Genomic DNA, 12627 nt, shown 5'->3' on the forward strand with positions numbered 1-12627 from the left:
AGTGTATTGTTTAGAGACAGTCGAACAAACGTTTTAGTCAAATCAGACACATCGTTCGCCTTGTATTCACAAGTACTATGCAAACAGATGCCTTTGTCAGCCATCAACATGATGTCTTAACTTCACAAGGAGGGTGCATGAAAACTCACATTTAAAAACGTTATAGTATACATAGTCTTAATTATCTTGACAAAAGCAAAGTTGTCAGAAAAGGCTTAATGTCTTGTTTTTCATACTATTGGTGGTAATGCAAGATGCATAGCTTGAAAAAATAAGGCTTAATACAATATCAACACTTGATAGTGAGTCTGATGTTGTGAGCTGTGGTTTATAATACAGGTGTGGCTTTCTCACTTACACTATGCGTCCTGACAAATGATCGATCAAGTTACAGCATAACATCGCAGACCGAGGTGGCAAAGAGGCAAACAATAACATTTGCAAGGTCTATTTCAATTAAAATAAAACCATATGGTGTTTTTGGAAAGAATAATAATTGGGTGGCCGATCAAAAAGTAATATGAATGAGATGAACTAAGATGTAATGTGCATATATTTACGCAGCGTTTTGTTTGACAGCCTTGTTTATTAGTCTAATATGCAAGACTACTCCTAAAAAGGAATCTGTTACACCACAGGACCAATTAAAACTAACTAGAGAAGGTGGAAGAAATGAAGACCATTTACAGCAAATAAAACCCCTTCATATATTTAACCAAAAATCTATACAGTCTCGTGCTTTTTAATAGGATAAACACACAGTTACCCATAGACCTAAAAAGTCTCAGCTTGATCAATAAGTGTATGGGTGTTAATGCTTAGTAAATCAAATTATAATCCAGAGAACTCGCAGACTGCTCGGAGGTCAGCAGCTGAATCATATCATGTTATTTCAAGTGTCAGATCAGTGCCAAGAAATCTGAAACCTACTTCATGATCTCCTGAGCTGTGCTGTTTCAGAATACAAGATGAGAACAAGAAATGATGCATCAGTCTGTCTGTGTCATAACTTGTCTTTTGAATTAGACTTGAAATGAGTTGTACACATACTTCTCACATACATTTACACATAGGCTATACATGTGTATAACTCATTTCAAGTCTAATTGAAAAGACAAGTTATGACACAGACAGACTGATGCATGTATGCATGTATGTGTGTGTATATATAATTTCATGAAACGTATTTTCATTCTTTTCAACAAGAAAACAAAACAAAAATTTAGATCAAAACTTTTTAACCAATTTTCATGACTTTTCAGCAGTTCGTTATTAATAGGTAAATGTAATTAACGATTGTAGATCTTTTTTAGATTTGAACGGTTCTGTGTTCACAAAAGAGACAATAAAATAATCATAAATAAATTCCCGAGTCTTTTCCCAGACATGTCGGGGTTTTCGATAAACTGAAGACAGATGTGTGTCTAGAAACAGCGTTTATGGAACCAACCAACGAACGTGAACTGACTGGACGAAATACGTTTCAACAACCGACAGAGAGAAAGAGAGAGAAAAAGCTGCCAACAAACCTGAGACAGTTTCTTCAGTCAGTCCTGCAGGAGTGAGTCTCTGGCTCGGTTACTCAGGCTGGATGGAGCGCTCGAGCTGCTGTTACTCTGTAGCGCGTGAGACGCTCCGAAAAAAGAAACCCGAGAAACATTGTATCCCAGACGCTCAGCGACTCACATCAGACAAACTCAGACGCTCTTTCCATTAGGAGACCAGCCAGTAAGCACCCTAGCCAGAGGCATAAACAATGGTCAAGCCTCTAATTTTCAATCTCTTATAAGAATCAGTCGTTTATATGTGCAGGACTTCTGGAGCAGGACTCTCGATCTGTCGAGAACAGGAGTTTGATCGAGCACGGTCTCCACACACACTGCTGCTGATCTCCAGCACTACCAGCTATCCACAGCGACCGACTCTTTCCAACACCGAGCAGTCAGTATTTGCGACGTCCTTCATCGCTTTACGTTATTGGCTTGAGGGCGTTGTCATGGCGCCCGCTCCCGCCTCCCGTTACGCGCAGCACTGTCCTCGTTTTCCATGATGGGTGAATATAGCTTTGCTCTAGAGACCGAATAAATTATTTAAAAACATATAATCTACGGCGCAAAAGAAAAACGTAAAAATAACAAAAAAATAAAATAATAAATATGTATAATAAACTGCAATTAAGAAAGAAGGAAAGAAAATGTTGACTGATATGGATGGCTTTAATGAAATAAAAGAGGCGCATGTCATCCGGGTGATCACCTGGATCATTCTGGACGAGCTTTGTTAGCAAACCGTCTAACCGAGTGGCACTTCCGAAATCCATTTCTTCACAAATGATGTCTGTAAAACCATGTGGCCTGGCCATATTCCTTAAGGACGCCTGTGGGCCAAAGCCTGGAGAGCCGGTGGCTGCTCTGGACTCGTTCCTAAAAACACAAAATCTTCTGCTGAAACAGGGGAAAAGGAGAAGAACCTGCACTGAATTATTAATGATATTACAAGCAACAAACATATTTTGTTCCCGTATAACGCAGTTCAACCCAATTAAACTAAAAATAAAACATTTCGTTGAAATTACACACAGGAAAAACAGGAACTGTTTACATACGTCCACAATAAATGTCCTTAAAGTAAAAAAAAAAAAAAAAACGCTCCTTTGGAATTCAAGTAATGCCAATGTTTTTTTTATATTATACACAGACGGTGGTTCCGCTCTAATAACTTTATATTGAAATAATCATGGACGACAGAGACTTAATTACAGCAACAATGTTTTGAGATGCCAACTAAAGGAAATCATTCTATAGTACTAAATAAAAAAATATTTGCACGTGCTGCCACCTAGTGGTACATGAATACAATTATTTATTTTCCCTTTTAATTGTATATGCGTACTTCTATCTACGCTGTATAAAAATGTTTGCACACTATTTTATTTATGATAGATAGATAGATAGATAGATAGATAGATAGATAGATAGATAGATAGATAGATCAAATGTGTTATGATGTAATTTCTATTGAAACGTATGCCCTGTATCATGGAATTAAACATAAAATATTTCAAATATAGAAAAACAAATTCAAATATATGAAATTTAAATGTATTATTTTATCGATAATAGTAACACTACAGTTGAATTATAATCAAGTTTTGAATTATAATCAAAACTTAATAAGTTTTATTTTTTTATATGTTAGTATGTTAATCAATGCATCAAAATAAGTATACTTTAAAGCACAACAGAAGAATAAAATAAAACGATTTTAAATGTGCTTTAAAGTAAAACTTCTTGACATTAAAATTCACTTTTTTTAAATATAGCATGTTAAGAAACATACTTTACATAGTCATGAAAGTGTATTCTTTTATGCATTGATTTGAAGTACACAAATGTGTATTCAATATAAATGAAATTAAGTAGCTACGCTTCTTTTCGGAAGGGGCAAAATAGCTGGTTATGGCAGAAAAGACATCAGAACTGATCTATAAATCAAATCATTTAAATCCCTTTACACATTATGAATACTGAATTGTTTACATTGTTTACTTTATTCAGAGAGTCATAGTATTACGAATGTAATAATTTCATGTGTGTGACGATGTCATAAGTCATCTTTAATCTGTGGGCTATGCCCTGTGTTTTTGAATGGTTTATATTAGTTTGGTTTATATTATTGATATGAATGTTTGTTTTTGGCTTTATTTTTTCTGGTCTAAGGTGCACATTAGGTCAAGAAAGAGACGCCAAAAAGGGTAATTTTTTTGTAGTTATTTATTCAAAGTTTGCTTGATTTCCTTACCTTTTTTCCTCTGGGCTTATGACTACAGCATGGTTTGGGGATGAGGGTTTAAGAGGAAGTGCGGCCTTCCTGTTTCCTATTTTATACCATCAAATGGAATTCTGGGTAATGTAGGCATAGTCTACTGGTTAGTCAGAGCAGGGGGTCATCGTTTGTTTATTTTGAATGTGTGTGTATATGTAAATGTATTGTTCAGTTTTTGAATGTATTTTTGTAATGTTGATCTTACGTTGTTTTGAACTTTATCTTCAATTGAGTTTATGTGGCTGTTTATGTGTGTATATGATTTTCCTTTTTGTGGGTTTCCTTATAATTTAGGATGGTTTGACCCTTGAATTTAAAAAGGGCATACTTGGCCTCTCAGAGTTTTAGTGTTGGTTGGGGCCTCCATGAGGAGGGTCAACTTTAATGTCTCCAGTGTCTGATGTGAGTAAATAAACTTTTTTTTTTTTGACTGCAAGCAGGGAGACTGCAAGTGTCTCCCTGCCTTTGTTCTGGTCATGTCCCCACAATGTGTTTCCATAAATTAAGTTTGAAAGCCTGGGTCTAGGACAAGGGTTAAATAATAAAATAAAATGCATTTGAAATAAAAATCAAATCACAAAAGCATAATAACCTTCCAAGTTTTAGTGTGACCTTATATAATCAAAAGAAGAAACCTGTAAAGTTTTAATTAAAGTCAAACAAATGCCCAAAACTGAAAACAAACTCAAACACAACTATCAGGCAAACTTTCAGCTTTTCTATCATAAAATGAATTCACCCATCCGATTCACCAATCAACGCAAGAATAATTCCACATAATCTTCACTTTCTTTAATAAAAATGTAAATGTTTCCCATTCAGAGCCCTTCCAAATCCAGCAGTAGCAGTCGTGATGTAAGCTCATTCTCAGAGCTTAAGGTGCATTGCTCACTTCCCCTTCCGCTGGCCTCTCTAACAAGGGCTGAGTGTTCAGGTCAGCTAGTTCAAAGCGCTCTCAAAGATGGCACCAATTACTCTGAACGAATGCTTAGCCCCAGAAAGCACGCTTCATTTAAGCTTTTATTGTTGGAGACTGAGGATGAACAATGAACTTGGCGTTTTCTAAATGACAGCATTAAAATCTTCATTAATTGTCTGCTTTACTCTCATGTCTTATTTTCTGATGAGGGAGTCCTTGTGGAGCGGGGCAGTTAAATGTGCTCTTTTTCAGCTCAAGACCTTAAGTCATTAGGCCCTGAAGACTGGAAGAGAGGGGTTTTATTTAAACCAACAACAGTTTTTTTGCAGGGCACAATATTTGGTAACTTATTACATTTAAATCTGCTTGCTTTGAAAAGACAATTAAATAAGTCTCTCATAAAATGGTGTGTGGTTTGTAAAACCATGTGTTTTCTTACATGTGAAACACATGTATTACAGCCATATTCTGGTTTTGAAGACTCTAAGCCATCCTATTTTTATATCTCTTTGTTTCTTTTCAGTATGAGAACCCTGTTAAAAAGAAGCATATATGAGATGCCACTTGTATATCGTCCATCCCCCACATTACAGTAGTCAGCTGCAAATATGTCTTGACCCCAAAAAAATTCTAACAAAATGTTTCTCAGTGGTTTACAGTAGTATCAAATCTACAGTTGTGGCCAAAAGTTTTGAGAATTACATAAATATTGGAAATTGGAAAAGTTGCTGCTTAGGTTTGTATAATAGCAATTTGCATATACTCCAGAATGTTATGAAGAGTGATCAGATGAATTGCACAGTCCTTCTTTGCCATGAAAATGAACTTAATCCCCAAAAAACCTTTCCACTGCATTTCATTGCTGTCATTAAAGGACCTGCTGAGATCATTTCAGTAATCATCTTGTTAACTCAGGTGAGAATGTTGATGAGCACAAGGCTGGAGATCATTATGTCAGGCTGATTGGGTTAGAATGGCAGACTTGACATGTTAAAAGGAGGGTGATGCTTGAAATCATTGTTCTTCCATTGTTTACCATGGTGACCTGCAAAGAAACGCGTGCAGCCATCATTGCGTTGCATAAAAATGGCTTCACAGGCAAGGATATTGTGGCTACTAAGATTGCACCTAAATCAACAATTTATAGGATCATCAAGAACTTCAAGGAAAGAGGTTTAATTCTTGTAAAGAAGGCTTCAGGGTGTCCAAGAAAGTCCAGCAAGCGCCAGGATCGTCTCCTAAAGAGGATTCAGCTGCGGGATCGGAGTTCCACCAGTGCAGAGCTTGCTCAGGAATGGCAGCAGGCAGGTGTGAGCGCATCTGCACGCACAGTGAGGCGAAGACTTTTGGAAGATGGCCTGGTGTCAAGAAGGGCATCAAAGAAGCCACTTCTCTCCAAAAAAAAAACATCAGGGACAGATTGATCTTCTGCAGAAAGTATAGAGAATGGACTGCTGAGGACTGGGGCAAAGTCATATTCTCAGATGAAGCCCCTTTCCGATTGTTTGGGGCATCTGGAAAAAGGCTTGTCCGGAGAAGAAAAGGTGAGTGCTACCATCAGTCCTGTGTCATGCCAACAGTAAAGCATCCTGACACCATTCATGTGTGGGGTTGCTTCTCATCCAAGGGAGTGGGCTCGCTCACAATTCTGCCCAAAAACCAGCCATGAATAAAGAATGGTACCAAAACACCCTCCAACAGCAACTTCTTCCAACAATCCAGCAACAGTTTGGTGAAGAACAATGCATTTTCCAGCACGATGGAGCACCGTGCCATAAGGCAAAAGTGATAATTAAGTGGCTCGGGGACCAGAATGTTGAAATTTTGGGTCCATGGCCTTGAAACTCCCCAGATCTTAATCCCATTGAGAACTTGTGGTCAATCCTCAAGAGGCGGGTGGACAAACAAAAACCCAGTAATTCTGACAAACTCCAAGAAGTGATTATGAAAGAATGGGTTGCTATCAGTCAAGATTTGGCCCAGAAGTTGATTGAGAGCATGCCCAGTCGAATTGCAGAGGTCCTGAAAAAGAAGGGCCAACACTGCAAATACTGATACTGACTAAATGTCATGTAATTGTCGATAAAAGCCTTTGAAACGTATGAAGTGCTTGTAATTATATTTCAGTACATCACAGAAACAACTGAAACAAAGATCTAAAAGCAGTTTAGCAGCAAACTTTTTGAAAACTAACATTTATGTAATTCTCAAAACTTTTGGCCACGACTGTATATATATATATATATATATATATATATATATATATATATATAGGCTATAATAGAGTACCGGCACCTCTTTTGGGCCACTTAAAGCACTGAGTCAAGTCAAGTCAAGTCACCTTTATTTATATAGCGCTTTAAACAAAATACATTGCGCCAAAGCAACTGAACAACATTCATTAGGAAAACAGTGTGTCAGAAATGCAAAATGACAGTTAAAAGCAGTTCATCATTGAATTCAGTGATGTCAGTCATCTCGGTCCAGTTTAAATAGTGTCTGTGCAGTTATTTGCAATCAAGTCAATGATATCGCTGTAGATGAAGTGACCCCAACTAAGCAAGCCAGAGGCAATGGCGGCAAGGAACCGAAACTCCATCGGTGACAGAATGGAGAAAAAACCTTGGGAGAAACTAGGCTCAGTTAGGGGGCCAGTTCTTCTCTGACCAGACGAAACCACCAGTTCAATTCCAGGCTGCAGCAAAGTCAGATTGTGCAGAAGTATCATCTGTTTCCTGTGGTCTTGTCCTGATGGTCGCCTGAGACAAGGTCTTTACAGGGGATCTGTATCTGCGGCTCTAGTTGTACTGGTCTCCGCTGTCTTTCAGGGATGTAGAGGTCCTTTTTAGGTGCTGATCCACCATCTGGTCTGGATACGTACTGGATCCGGGTGACTGCAGTGACCCTCTGATCTGGATACAGACTGGATCTGGTGGCTAAGGTGACCTCGGAATAAGAGAGAACAGACTAATATTAGCGTAGATGCCATTCTTCTAATGATGTAGCAAGTACATTGGGTGTTATGGGGATTGTTCCCGGTTCAGGTTTACCTAATTAATGCAGCCTAAAAATCCTTTAACAGATTTGGATATTAAAAGCATATTAGTATGTTATGTGTAAGCCAGGTTAAAGAGATGGGTATTTAATCTAGATTTAAACTGCAAGAGTGTGTCTGCCTCCCGGACAATGTTAGGTAGGTTATTCCAGAGTTTAGGCGCCAAATAGGAAAAGGATCTGCTGCCCGCAGTTGATTTTTATATTCTACTGTAGGTATTATCAAATTGCCTGAGTTTTGAGAATGTAGCGGACATAGAGGATAATAATGTAAAAGGAGCTCATTCAAATACTGAGGTGCTAAACCATTCAGGGCAATCCTGACTGGATTATGGTTCTTCCATACTTGTAACAAGAAGTAGAATTTACAATTTTGGCTATATGAAGTTTGCACAAAACTAAATAATGATCTGAGATATCACTTGGCTGCATAATTTCAATACTATCAACATCAATTCCATGTGACAGTATTAAATCTAAAGTATGATTTCGACAATGAGTAGGTCCTGAAACTTGTTGTCTAACCCCAATAGAGTTCAGAATGTCTATAAATCCTGATCCCAATGCATCTTTTTCATTATCAACATGGATATTAAAATCACCAACTATTAAAACTTTATCTGCAGCCAGAACTAACTCAGATGTAAAATCACCAAACTCTTTAATAAAGTCTGTATTGTGCCCTGGTGGCCTGTATACAGTAGCCATTTGTTTCACTGGAAAATATGAAGCACCATTTCTTCAAACAAATAATACTTGCAGCCTGCCCTCTGAGAAATCCTGAACATATTGTTATAAATTGAAGCAACACCTCCCCCTTTGCCTTTTAGACGTGGCTCATGTTTATAACAGTAATCTTGGGGGGTGGACTCATTTAAAATAATGTAATCATCAGGTTTTAGCCAGGTTTCTGTCAAACAGAGCACATCTAGATTATGATCAGTGATCATATTATTTACAAAAGGTGTTTTCATAGAAAGGGATCTGATATTCAATAAGCCAAGCTATATCATTTGTTTATCTGTATTGCATCTGCTTTTTATTTGTTGAACCTCAATTAAATTGTTAATCTTAAATTGGTTTGGACGTTTTTTGTATTTTCTAGTTCGGGGAGCAGACACCGCCTCTATAGTGTGGTATCTAGGTGAAAGAGTCTCTATGTGCTGAGAATTAACTGACCTCTGTGATGTGAGGCAGCTAGCAGATGTCTGCTTCCTGACCTGGGCCCCAGTTAGACAAGTCTAAACTCTAAGATTATTTGCCATATTTCTAGAGAGAAGAGCGGCACCACCCCAGGAGGGATGAAGACCATCTCTTTTCAACAGGTCAGGTCTGCCCCAAAAGCTCGTCTAATTGTCTATGAAACCTATGTTATTCTGCGGGCACCACTTAGACATCCAGCAATTGAGTGATGACAATCTGCTATGCATCTCGTCACCACGGTAAGCAGGGAGGGGACCAGAGTATATTACAGTGTCTGACATCATGCTTGCAAGTTCACACACCTCTTTAATGTTATTTTTAGTGATCTCTGACTGGCGAAGTCGAACATCATTAGCACCGGCAGTATTTCCATTTAGCATTAGCCAGCACTTTTAAATTTGCCAAGATGTCAGGCGCTCTGGCTCCCGGTAAACATTTGACTATGGTGGCTGGTTTCTCTATATTCACGTTCCGTACAATATAATCACCAATAACTAGAGCACTTTCATCAGGTTTCTCAGTGGGTGCATCACTGATTGGGGAGAACCTGTTTAATGTTTTGATCGGAACAGAAGAGCGGTGTTTTGACCCACGACTATGCTGCCTCACTGTCACCCAGTTGCCCTGCTGCAGGGGCTCTGTTGCCAGAACCGAACAATGTACAAAAATCCCTGAGCTAGACGCATCCAAAGCCATATCTAGAGCCCTAACATTCTTATTGTCCTTAATTAAATTTTGGATGTGTGTCTCTAATTCTGAAATCTTCTCTGTCAGCCTATTTCCCTGCATTTATCACATGTGAATCCCTCATCTGCGACAGAAATAGATAAACTGTACATGTGGCAAGAGGTGCAAATAACAATAGCAGGAGAAGCCATTACTCACTGTGCTTGATGAAATATCCTTACCACAGTTGTTTGATGAACTTGTGGAAGATGTTACTTATCTTTCTCTTCACAATACCCCATAGATTCTCTATGAGGTTCAGGTCAGGTGAGTTGGCTGGCCAATCAAGCACAGTAATATCACGGCCAGCAAACCACTTGGAAGTGGTTTTGGCACTGTGGGTAGGTGCTAAATTCCTGCTGCAAAATTAAATCAGCATCTCCATTAAACTTGTCAGCAGATGGAAGCATAAAGTGCTCTAAAATCTCCTGGTAGATGGCTGCATTGACTTTGGACTTGATAAAACACAATGAATCAACACCAGCAGACGTCACGGCAATCAAATCATCACTGACTTAAGAAACTTCAAACTGAACTTTGGATTCTGTGCCTCTCCAGTCTTCCTCCAGACTCCAGACCTTGATTTCCAAATGAAATGCAAAATTTACTTTCATCTGAAAAGAGGACTGTGGACCACTGAGCAACAGTCCAGTTCTTTCCCTCCTTACCCCAGGTGAAATGCTTCTGATGTTTTTTTCTGATTCAGGAGTAGCTTGGTTTTAGGAATGTGACAGCTGTAGCCCTTTTCTTGAAGATGTCTGAGCGTGATGACTCTTGATGCACTGACTCTGGCTTCAGTCCACTCATTGTGAAGGTCTCCCAAGTTTGTGAATCGGCTTTTCCTGACAATCTTCCCAAGGCTGAAGTCATCCATATTGCTTGTGCAACTTATCCTACCACACTTTTTCCTTCCCGTCAACTTTCTATAAATATATTTTGATACAGCACTCTGTGAACAGCCAGCCCTTTCAGCAATGACCTTCTGTGGCTTACCCTCCTTGTGGAGGGTGTCGATTATTGTCAAGTCAGTAGTCTTTCCCATAATTGTGTTTGCATGTTCTGAACTAGCCCAGGAGGTACCCAGTATTTATACTCATAATTAATAAAACTAATCAAAAAGTGACGTGACATTCAGCCAAGTATGGTGACCCATACTCAGAATTTGTGCTCTGCATTTAACCCATCCAAAGTGCGTGCACACACACACACACACACACACACACATACACACGCACACACACACCGTGAACAAACACCCGGAGCAATGGGCAGCCATTTATGCTGCGGCACCCGGGGAGCAGTTTTGGGGTTAGGTGCCTTGCTCAATGGCACCTAAGTCATGGTATTGCCAGCCCGAGACTCGAACCCACAACCCTAGGGTTAGGAGTCAAACTCTCTAACCACTGGGCCTAACTTTAAGGGCTTCTCCACTTCTCCAATCAAGCTCAAAATAGAATATTCATTTTTTTCCCTAAGCTGTCCTATTACTATTTAAGTCTTAACAAACAGAATTAAAACTAAAAAAACTCTTGAAATATTTCTGTTTGTGTACAATGAATCTAGAACATACAAAAGTTGACTTTTTGTTAATTAAATTACAAAAAAAATAAAGAACTTTTCTTTTTTAAAGGTACAGGTTGTAGTACCTGCCACGAAAGGGCGCACTACCAAAAACATAACAATCGCGTGGTTTGATGACGCTAAGAAGGAGCGTGGAATGATGGGATTTGTTGTCTTCTACCCAACCGTTGACGGCCATCAATCAGACGGAAAGATAAATCATGGATTTAACGGATGCAAAGACGCGATCAGACTATGGATCAGACGCGTCCCCTTATTCCTTGCACTTTCTCTCCTCTTGTCCCAAACTCTTCTTGGGTCCTTTGGTTGGCCCATACACTTACGTTTACAGGAGATGTCCTTGTCGACAGAACCAGTGGCAAACAGTAAACACTAATTATGTTCCATAAATAAGTAATACAATCCACCATAAAACGTGCAAGAAGAAGTAAATAATGAATGCTTGATGCAAGCTATTGTTTTGCTGGACGCTAAACACTACTTCCGAATTTGTCCATGACACTGTTGTCATGTGGCTTCTACGTCAGTAAAAGCGGTAACAAAGGGTAACTGACGTCATTGACAGGCGACTGCACTGCACCGTGTCACTGTTTAGAATGGGAATTTTCTCATATTTTAGTAGTTGAAAACATTAGAGTTATTGTTAGTAGTCAGCTGGACAAAATATATAACACTAGCCTAGTAGTTTTTGGATATTTTACTGCAAATATCTTACAATTGTACATTTAAGTAGTCAAGGATGAATTTTGTTTGAGCAAAATGGTATACACTGTGCTGCCAACAACATTTCAATTAGTCAAGCAATATCAAATGTCAATATTCTCTTCCACCATCTGAATTGCTGAAAATTGTGAATTTAGTTTTGTTGGGTTTAGTATAATGCCACCTTTATACTCAAAAACATCTATAGAGGATGCATTACATATGTATTACCTTATTTAAATTGAAATGAGTGAACATTTTAGAGGGTTCACAAACAGGCTTCTGTTCGGGTTAATTCAGGGTTGTTTATGATCAAAGTTATACAACTCCAATTTAAATTACTTTTGGGTGCAATAACTTTTATATTGAATGTAAAGTCTGTGTTTTAGCAAAAAAACACATACTGAGTAGGAGTTACAAGAGATTAAATTATAAATTATTTACATCTCTGGTTCACCCCAAACAATGATAAAACCTTACAGTATTCTCACAAAAGCATGTATTCCATAAGTATGTAATCATGTCAGTGCAATTTAGACAAGTCAAATGGATTCATAGACCCAGAAAACATGGACGTGAACATGTTCTGATCGCGACTGATGTATTCTCAAAGTTCA

The 12627-nt window shown here is 38.5% G+C and overlaps 1 protein-coding gene and 1 long non-coding RNA gene across 3 annotated transcripts in view; one reads left to right on the forward strand and one right to left on the reverse strand.

Moving 5' to 3' along the window:
* Positions 1-1954, reverse strand: part of dipk2ab (divergent protein kinase domain 2Ab) — a 59045-nt gene extending 57091 nt beyond the window's left edge. The window contains exon 1 of one of the 2 annotated variants that reach the window (XM_059524306.1): positions 1530-1954. The gene's annotated coding sequence lies outside the window, so the exon portion shown is untranslated. The remainder of the gene's footprint in view (positions 1-1529) is intronic. The other variant, XM_059524307.1, reaches the window with a different exon arrangement.
* LOC132115902 (uncharacterized) overlaps positions 1-12627 on the forward strand; it is a 411617-nt gene that overhangs the window by 363892 nt on the left and 35098 nt on the right. The gene's annotated exons all lie outside the window — the stretch shown is intronic.

Source organism: Carassius carassius, chromosome 35 (genome assembly GCF_963082965.1).
Source record: "Carassius carassius chromosome 35, fCarCar2.1, whole genome shotgun sequence".
Classification (NCBI taxonomy): Eukaryota; Metazoa; Chordata; class Actinopteri; order Cypriniformes; family Cyprinidae; genus Carassius; species Carassius carassius.